The sequence below is a fragment of the Echinops telfairi genome, unplaced genomic scaffold (genome assembly GCF_000313985.2).
Source record: "Echinops telfairi isolate 266 unplaced genomic scaffold, ASM31398v2 ScPeMD7_7458;HRSCAF=8496, whole genome shotgun sequence".
In the NCBI taxonomy this organism is placed as follows: domain Eukaryota; kingdom Metazoa; phylum Chordata; class Mammalia; order Afrosoricida; family Tenrecidae; genus Echinops; species Echinops telfairi.
Window position 1 is genome coordinate 51,484,461 of NW_022111358.1, and position 9,432 is coordinate 51,493,892.

Sequence of the window (9,432 nt, forward strand, 5' to 3'; positions counted from 1 at the left end):
CCCACTCCCAATATAGGCTCACTCCACCCTCCCTGACCCCCACTCCCAATATAGGCTCACTCCACCCTCCCTGACACCCACTCCCAATATAGGCTCACTCCACCCTCCCTGACCCCCACTCCCAATATAGGCTCACCCCCTAATATGGACTTACCCTACCCTTCCATTCCCCCAACCCCCAATACAGCCTCACCTTACCCTCCTTGGCCCCCACTCTCCATGATGCTCCTGGCCCCTCTGATTGTTGCCTCCTGGGAACAGTGTCCAGGAGGTGGCCAGGGCTGCCCTCAGCTTGCTCTGCTGAGCCGGAGACAGTGGAGACCACAGTACAACCTTCGTCTGCTCTCAGCCAGGCTGGACACGGCCGGGAAGTGGACCTCACGCCCCGACCTGGATAACCGGAGCCATCTGGCCAGCGGCCCAGGCTTCAGTGTATGTGCTGGACAGGCCCCTGGACTCTCAGGGCTTGGACCACTGGGCAGGCCTCTGGGTTCCCAGGTCCAGTGCGTATGAGAAGCAACTTTCTGATGACCGGCTGTCCATGGTCATCGTGCATCTGTGAGGAAGGTTCCCTTCCAGAAAGTGGCCGGGTATCAGCAGGTCGATGTCTCTCGACAGAGGAGTAGCTCAGAATGCTCCCCTTCCCGCAGGAGTGGCTGCGGGTGGTGGTGTCCCATTGCTCAGACTCACAGCGACTCCGTACAACGGAACGAAACCCACCTTGTCCTGTGCCGCCCTCACGGTTTGTTCTTGTGGTGAGTTCACTGTTGCGGCTACGGTGTCAGTCGCTGTGTCTAAAGGCTTCCTCTTTCTCCCTGCCCCTCCGTTTGACCAAGCATCTTGTCCTGTTCCAGGGACTGGTCTCTCCTGACAACATGCCCACAGTGCGTGGCACACAGGTCTGTCTCCCTGTCCTCGACTCTAAGGTGCGTTCTGACTGTGCTTTTCCAGGACAGCCTTGTTTGTTCCTTTGGCAGGCGATGACGGCTCTTTCAATGTTCTTCTCCAGCACCGTGATTCCAGGGCATCGACTCTTCTGTGATCTTCCTTGCTCAGGGTCCAACTTTCACTCGCACAGGAGGCAACTGAAAATACCCTGGCTTGGGACAGGCGTGCTTCGGTCCTTAAAGTAGCGTCCTTGCGTTTCAGCACTTTGATGAGGGCTTGAGCAATGCGGTGCGTTCTTCGCTCTCTGGAGCTGCCGCCATGAGCACTGATTGTGGGTCCAAGCGAGACAAAGCCCTTGTCAGCTTCAGTCGTTTCTCTGTTTATTGTGATTTATTTATTGGTCTGGTTGTGATAGTTTTTGTTTTTGTTTTGAATACGTTCAGCTGTAATCCATCCCGAGGGTTGCAACCCTTGGTCTCCCTTCAGGAGACTCAAGTTCAGTTCCAGCCTATGTATTGTGTGTGCCTCTGTCTGTCCACAGACGCCTGTGTGTTGTTAAGATGGACAGGTTTCACTGGAGCGTCCAGTCTAAGACTGGGAAGAAATTCTTGACAATCCTCTTCTGAAAACCAGCTATGGAAACCCTAGAACCCTGAACCACACTGACTGCCATGCAGTCAATGTGGACTCACGGCGACCCTACAGGACAGGGTGGACCTGCCCCTGTGGGTTTCTGAGACTGTAGCTCCTTCCAGGAGCAGAAAGCCCTGTCTTTCTCCCAAGGAGCTGCTGGTAGTTTCAAACTACTGACCTTGCCATTAGCAGCCCATTTTGTAACCACTATGCCACCAGGGCTTCAGGAAACCCCGTAGAGCCGTGATCTGATCCTGTGGTGCCAGATGGTCCCCACGAGCTGGGGCTGACCGGCAGCAGTTAGTGACAGAAGTTTTTGCTGCATCGTTTTCATGAAGAAATGCATATTTGTAAACAACCAAAAGGCATGTGCCTTGATTGATTCACCTACTGAGCCCCGAGCGCTCTGAGCTGCTTCCCTCCTGACCAGCACCCAGGTGCTCCCTGGCTGTGAAGTGCCAAGGATTAGATGGCAGTGGGAGATGCCAGCGGGTGGGACACAGGCCACGCCAAATGTGTTGGGGTGGGAGGCAGGCTCTCAGTGTCCTGGTTGGATGGCCCGCTAGAGGTGAGGGCGCTCCAGCGGGGGCTTGTGTGAGGAGCAGCTTGGGAGTGGTCCAAATTGATTCCCAACCTGAAGGTCGAGGACAGCCTTCCAGAGGCATCATTCTCCTTAGGAGTCACACCTCGGTCCACTTTGGGGGATCTTCACATCTGAGCCCCCTTCCACCTGGCAGCCATGCAGTCAGTTGCCAACCAGGCCTCTCGCGAGAGTAGAGTCTTGGCTCCAAGTTGCACATTCAGAGTCCAGGGACCAGCGCTTCACCACCTTGAACTAGCTAGCCGAGACTTGGCCACCGTTCAATGCTAAGCACCTGGCAATGGGTCAGCCTGGGTGACCTGAGCCTCAGCACGTCCCGGGCCATTTCCTGCGGTGGAAACACCGCAGCGTGAGGCCACATATGCCTTTGGCTGCCTGGTTTTCCTGATCCGTGCAGCCGTCCCAGGGACCCGCAGCGTGCAGCTGACTCAAACTGAGCCACGGTGCTTGGTGACTGTGAGCTGGGCCTGGACGCCGCCGTGTCCACAGGCAGCCCTGTCTCAGTCGCACTAGTCACAGGGTGGTACTCAAACACCCGGTGAGTGTGGTGAGCTCCCTGCCCCATGCCTCAGCTGACGGGGTGGCTCCTGGAGCTGTAGCACCCCAGTGTCTCCAGGGCAGCAGCTGGAGGCCGGAGCTGGCGCCCTGCATGGTTGCTGTGGAGCCCAGACCATGTGGAGGTGCGGGCCTTGCTCCTGGTGTCAGGAGTGACAAAAACCAGGGCATCGAGGGACCTCCCAACCAGCAGGGTCCTGGCACAGTGACCTCCCACAGAGACAAATACCCTACACGTGGGCTCGTTCACCCCAACCAAGCAAGTTGCTTATCTTCAGTGGAAATTACACGTGGCTTCTGGGGCCAAAGAATGTCAGGGGCACCTTCTCCACATCTTAGTGTTTCACACAGAAGTGACCAGGCCACAGACACGGTCCATCTTAGTCTGACTTCGGCATGCCGGGGGAAGAGACAGCTTATCAAACTAGCAGCATTGAATCCTTCCACTGGCACAGTGTGTATGAATAAAATGTCCACCCATACTCAGGCCGCGAGCACCGGCCTGTCGGTGTGTGTGTCCTACCTGCACATAAATGGCAAAGTAGCAAAACTGAAGCGGTTTCTTAACCGCAGGACTTGTCAGAAACGCTACTGTGCAAATGCTCGCCTCTGGTCCCTTTGGCCACCGTGGAGGCTGGGCTGGGCCAGCTGTGGTGCCTTGGATGCCTGATGTGCTGGTGTGGAGATGCACGCACAGACCCTTGGGTGAGTCTTCCTCCCAGTGTTGGAGCTGGTCCCTTCTCTCCCTCGGTGTGGGCTAAGCAGAGGGACCTGCCACTCATGAACGCCACATGAGAAGTGGGGCGTGTGACTCCAGAGGCCCAGGGAGTGGAAGGTTGGCTCCTCCTGGCTCCCTATCAACCAAGAGAAGGTGGCCGCTGTGTTGGCACACAAATAGCCTGTGGAGCCTCACACTGCTCCCAACAAGTACCAGCCTTTCAAGACAGCCAAGCGGCGGCAGCACGTGGGTAGGGGATCCTCAGCCCCATCAGACTGGAGCCCGGGCTGCTACCGCATCGAGACCCCGGCCTGAGAGCGCTAAGCTGCTCCCAAAGGGACTCTGATGGAGATGAACATTCCAGGCGGTTTCGGGCCACCCGGATCTGTTCGGCTGGTGGGAAGTATGGGGCTTATCCTGGTGGGAACGGGAGGCGCAGGAGGTTAGAGGGAACGGGTGTGAGGGATCACCTGAGACTTCCTCATGACAGCAAGGGGGTACAGTTGGGCACCATGCGAGGGTAGGAATGAATGGTCTGAGGGTCTCCAGGAACCTTGGTGGGGCTACACCCTTTGACGTTCCGCTGTTAACAGGAAAATCAGCGGGTCAAACTCATCCTCAGCTCTTTGGAAGAAGGATGAGGCTGCCTGCTTCAGGGAGGATGGCACGTCTCGGACACTCCATGGGCACTTCTACTTGGTCCTCCCGGGTGGCTGTGATCGGAATCAACTCAGTGGCCTCGGGTCAGTTTGGGTGACTCTCAAGAAAGACTGTTCTGTGTTTAGGAGTTTCTCCGGGGTGCTGGGAGAAGACGTTGGTGAGCCTTGGGGTTAAGACAAGCTAGGACCCTGGCGGAGTGAGCTTGGTCGTGTAGATGGTCACACCCTACCCAGCTGGCTGGTGGGTGAGGCGCTCTTGTACCTGTCCATGGAACATAACCTTTGACCCATTACCACATATTTGATGTCAACAGTAGGCCTGTAATAGCCATGCTTCATTGTTTCAACAAGGGATTCTGAGAAAAACTCGTTTTTGTCCAGGCAGGTTCACAGACAGAGCGGCTACAGTAGAAGGAGCCACGCCCGAGGCCCCCACTGTCTGTGGACGGACACAGAGAAGTTGCCGAGGAGAACAGTCCAAGGAAAGGAGAAGTGGCCGGCTCCCCGTGAATCGCAAATGCAGAAGAAACGTGTGCGTGCAGGCGTGGGCAGAGGCTGAGGGCACAGCCCAAGTTGCAAAATGAAGAAGCATCATGGCCAGGAGAGGTGCCCGCAGCACTGTGGTCATGAGAATCCAGCAGAGACCGTGCCGGTGAGGAGGTGGAGGGGCTGGGACCCTCACTCACTGCTGGTGGGACCGTAAGATGGGTCGCCACGTGGAAAACAGCTGGGCGGTTCCTCCAGATGCCAAATCTAGAATCAGCATCAGAATGGGTATTCCCCTTCCGGGAGGGTGCCCATGAGAAGGGAAAATGTAGGTCCACTCAGGAACTTGCCCACGGCACCCAGAGCAGCAGCATCCAACATCCCCAAAGCTGATGGACGCCCATCAACAGGTGGCTATGTGGACACAGTGTGGGCATTCGCAGACAGGGAGGATGTTCTGACCCAGGCCACGATGTGGGTGGGCCTAAAAGGCTGGTGCTGAACGGCAGAAGCCAGGCACCAAGGCCACTCTCACGTGGATCCTCTGGCAAAAAGCATCCAGAATACACAGATCCAGAGAGGCAGAAAGCAGGCCAGCGGCTACCAGGGTCTGGGGCAGGGGAAATGGGAGTGTCTGCCAGTAGGTTTGGAGTTTCCCCTTGGAGTGATAAAGATTCTAAGATTGTCTGTGGTAGTGTTTGCGTAACATTGTGCATATACTGATGACCACGGAGTTGGATACTTTGAGTGCGTGGATGTGTGGCGTGTGAATTCTATCTCAATGAAGCTGTTTGAAACCAGAGAGAGAGAGATCAAAGGGGGCGAGGAAAAGAGGAAACAGAACTTTCAGGGCCAGAGCCAAGGACACTGGTGTAGGTAGAACTGCAACTGAAACAGGAACATGCCGTATGCGCCAGCCTGAAGTGGCTCAGAGCCTGCAGCATATCTGGAGGTGCGCTGGTGCTGACTGCCCCCTAACTCTGCCACCAGAGAGACACACTCATTGCAGGAAGGACAGGCTTGGGGCCTCGCCTATGAGTCAATAAAGGGAGGTGTGTTTGCATGTGTGTGTCTGTTGGAGCACAAAGGAGGTGTGGCCAACCCTGAAGGTGCCTTGCTAACAAGGGGACATTGGTGCAAAGATGGGCAGCAGGGGGGCCACAGGCACTGGAGCTGCCATGCCGTGCCCATCATTGAGAGTCTCAGCTCTAGGTTGGGTGGGATATGGAGGGCCTAGGGCATGGTGGCACCATCCGGTGGGGTGGATCAGTTGGGGCTTTGGATTTCATGGACCAGGAAACACATTTCCCCAAATCTGACAGCTGACTTCGTCTGGTTGTTGTGAGCCATTTAATCTATTTTGACTCATAGTGGCCCTACAGGACAGAGAAGAGCCTTCCTACATCCCCCAGTAGGGTGTCCAAGGCTGCAATGTTTACAGCATCAGACTTCCACATCTTTCTCTTGCAGAAGGAGTGGAGTGGTGGACTGCTGGGATCAGCCAGTCCACTGTAAGGGGATTGAGTGGGAGCACAATGCCCTTGTTTAGGTAGCCACCCTGATCTGATCTAAGGGAACTTTCCCTGCTGTGTGGCAGACATCATCCTTTTCTTACAAAAAGAGCAAAGAAGGAGGGGCCTGACCGCCACCCAGAAAGGAGAGCCAGGAGTGGAGCAGATCCCCTGGATCCAGGGCCCCTATGCTGAGGACCTCCTAGAACCAGGAGAAGCTTGAAGGCAAGATGCACAGAGATCTCCAGTGGTTGCTGGGTCCACAGAGGTTGGAAGGAAACCAGGACATTTCCCTAGAACCAGTACCCTGATTTTGAACTTCCAGTCTCTTCAACTATGAGATAATAAATTTCAGTTTGTTAAAGCCATACATTTATAGTATTTCTGTTATAATAACACTAGATAACTAAGGCACTAGCTTTTATTTCACCAAAAATCAACTTAAAAAATAATAAAACAAGCAGCAGCAAACCTCTCCTATCATCAATGAAAAGGAGAGATAATGTAAATAAGGTACATGGAATCCTTGTGGGGGTGGGGCTATGCAAATAAAGTACCTGTGACCTAGAAGGTGGATTGGCCAGTTTGGCTATCACGCTAGCTTTAAAAAGAGCCAGTCCCAGAGGGGGACATCGCTATCAAGGAAGAGACCTGGGAATGGAGTAGGTCCTTTGGATTCAAGGTCCCTGTGCAAAGAACCTCCTAGACCCAGGAGAGAATATGACACACAGAATATGAGATGGTAAGGTGCAGTGAGTGGCCACCACAGCAGACTCCAGCTGCAGAGACACAGTGGCAAAAGCACTAGGACATCAATGGGACACGGGGAGGTGCACGTCTTGGTCCACAGAGTGAGGTGGCCACTGTGGACTTGCCAGCTCACGGAGTGAGAGAGCTGAGTGTGGTTGGACTGGAGGCTTCCTGGTGGAGTGGGGTCCCTTTAGGCACTTCTTGATGAGCTAAGGAGTAGCACTGGGCCCAACAAGACAGAGGTCAGGCCCGAGCAGGGCCTGGTGGAAGAAGCCCGGCTGAGGAAGCTGTCCTGTTTAAAGACCTGTCTCCTGAGTTGTTCCTTCCAAGTTGATCCTGAGCCTAAATTGTAACCTGTTGCTCCCCATAATCAGGACTAGGGTGTGTGAGTTCTGTGTGCCTCTGGCAATGAGCTAGCAATCCCAGCAGAGAAGTAGAACGTGCCATGGGAGGGGATGGCTTAAGTCAGAATTCAGAGAGGGGAGGCTGGCCTGACCACTGCTCAGTAAGAATCTGTTTCGGACTGATTCTGATGATCCTCCTGCCTTTTGCAGTTAAATGACAAGTCGAAAGCTGTGCTTTTACAGCTGATGTCAGAAGTCGAAAGAGGTCGGGGAATATGTCTGACTAAGTTTAAAAAGAGATATGCTGGAACTTCATAGAAATGGGCCACTGAAAACCTTATGATGAGCAGAACATTGCTTGATGTACTGAAAACCGTGGGACAGTGGAAGATGAGCCCCTCAAGGTGGAAGGTACTCACAACACAACTGAGGGAGGACTTAGCTTAACAAAGAAGAATCAACCATCTTGTCAGGGATGGAGTAAAACTTTGGGGACTTTTATTTGTTGTTGGGACATGACTCAAAATTAGAAGAAACAGCTGCAAACATCTATTAATAACCAGAACAGGAAATGTGTGAAATATGAATCTAGGAGAATTGGAAGTTGTGAAAAATGAAATGGAACACATCAAGGTCAATATCTTAGGCACAGTGAGCTGAAATGGATGGTTATTGGCCATTTTGAATCAGGAGTTTACTAGGACAGTAATGACAAATTCAAGAGGAATGGTGTCATATGCATGATCAACAAAGACATTTCAATATCATCTTGATGTAAATTGCTCTCTCTGCTGGGGTCATATCTATACACATACAAGGAAGACCAGTCAATACATCAAATTCACATACTAACCACTTGTTCTTGTTGGTGCCATCGAGTCGGTTCTGACCCACGGCAACCTTCTGAACAGCAGAACCAAACGCCGCCCCCTCCTGCACCACGCTCATGATCGCTCCTCTCCTTGAGCCCGTGGTCATGGCCACTGCGTCAATATACCTCCTTGAGAGCCTTCCACTCTTTCGATGCCCCTCTACCAAGCATGATGCCCTTCTCCAGGGACTGGTCTCTCCTGACAACATGTCCAAAGTACGTAAGACAAAGTCTCACCATCCTTGCCTCTAAGGAGCACTCTGGCCCTACTTCTTCTAAGACAGATCGGTTTGCAGCTTTTAACTTTTTCTTCAACATTTTCAATATTTTCTCAACTGTTTCTCCAAGTGGCTGCCTTCCAAATTTCCTGGCATGAATGAATGAGTGCTTCCAGTGCTTCATACTGGTACTTTTAATATTCTTCTCCAGCACCACAATTCAAATGCACCGATTCTTCTTCAGTGTTCCTTATTCCGTGTCCAACTTTCACATGCAGATGAGGAATTGAAAATGCCATGGCTTGGGTCAAGCACACCTGAGTCCTCAAAGTAACCTCCCTGCTTTTCAGTACTCTCCAGAGGTCTTGAGCAGTGGATTTACTTGATGCAGTGTGCCTTCTGATCCTTTGACTGCTGTTTCCATGAGCATGGATTGTGGGTCCAAGCAAGACAAAATCCTGAACAATGTCAACGTTTTCTCCATTGATCATCATGTTACTTCTTGGTCTCCTTGTGGGGATTTCGGTCTTCCTTGCACTTAGTAGTACTCCATACTGAAGCCTGCAATCCTTGATCTTCATCAGAAGTGCTTCAAGTTCTCCTCACTTTCGGCAAGCAAGGTGGTGTCGTCTGCATATCGCAGGTATTAATAAGAAATAAGAAATAATAAGGTATTAATAAGAAATAATTAATTTCTCTAATTTTGACACCGCATTCTTCATATAGTCTAGCTTCTCTGATGATTTGGTCAACATACAGATTGCACAGATATAGTAAGAGGATGCAACCCTGATGCATACCTTTCCTGACTTTAAACCATGCAGTATGCCCTTTTTCTGTTTGCCTCTTGATCCATATACAGGTTCCACATGAGCACAATGGAGTGTTCTGGAATCCCCATTCTCCTCAAGGTTATCTATAGGTTGTTATGGTCCACACAGCCAAATGTCTTTGCATGGTCAATAAAAGACAAGTAAACATCTTTCTGGCATTTCTCTACTATCAGCCAAGATCCATGTGACATCGGCAATGAGATCTCTTGTTCTACGCCCTATTCTGAATCTGGCCTGAACCTCTGGCATCTCCCTGTCGCATTACTGCAATCATTCTTAGATGATCTTCAGCCAAATTTTAGTTGCATGTGATATTCATTAAATTGTTCTATTATTTGAGCATTCTTTTGGATCACTTTTCTTTG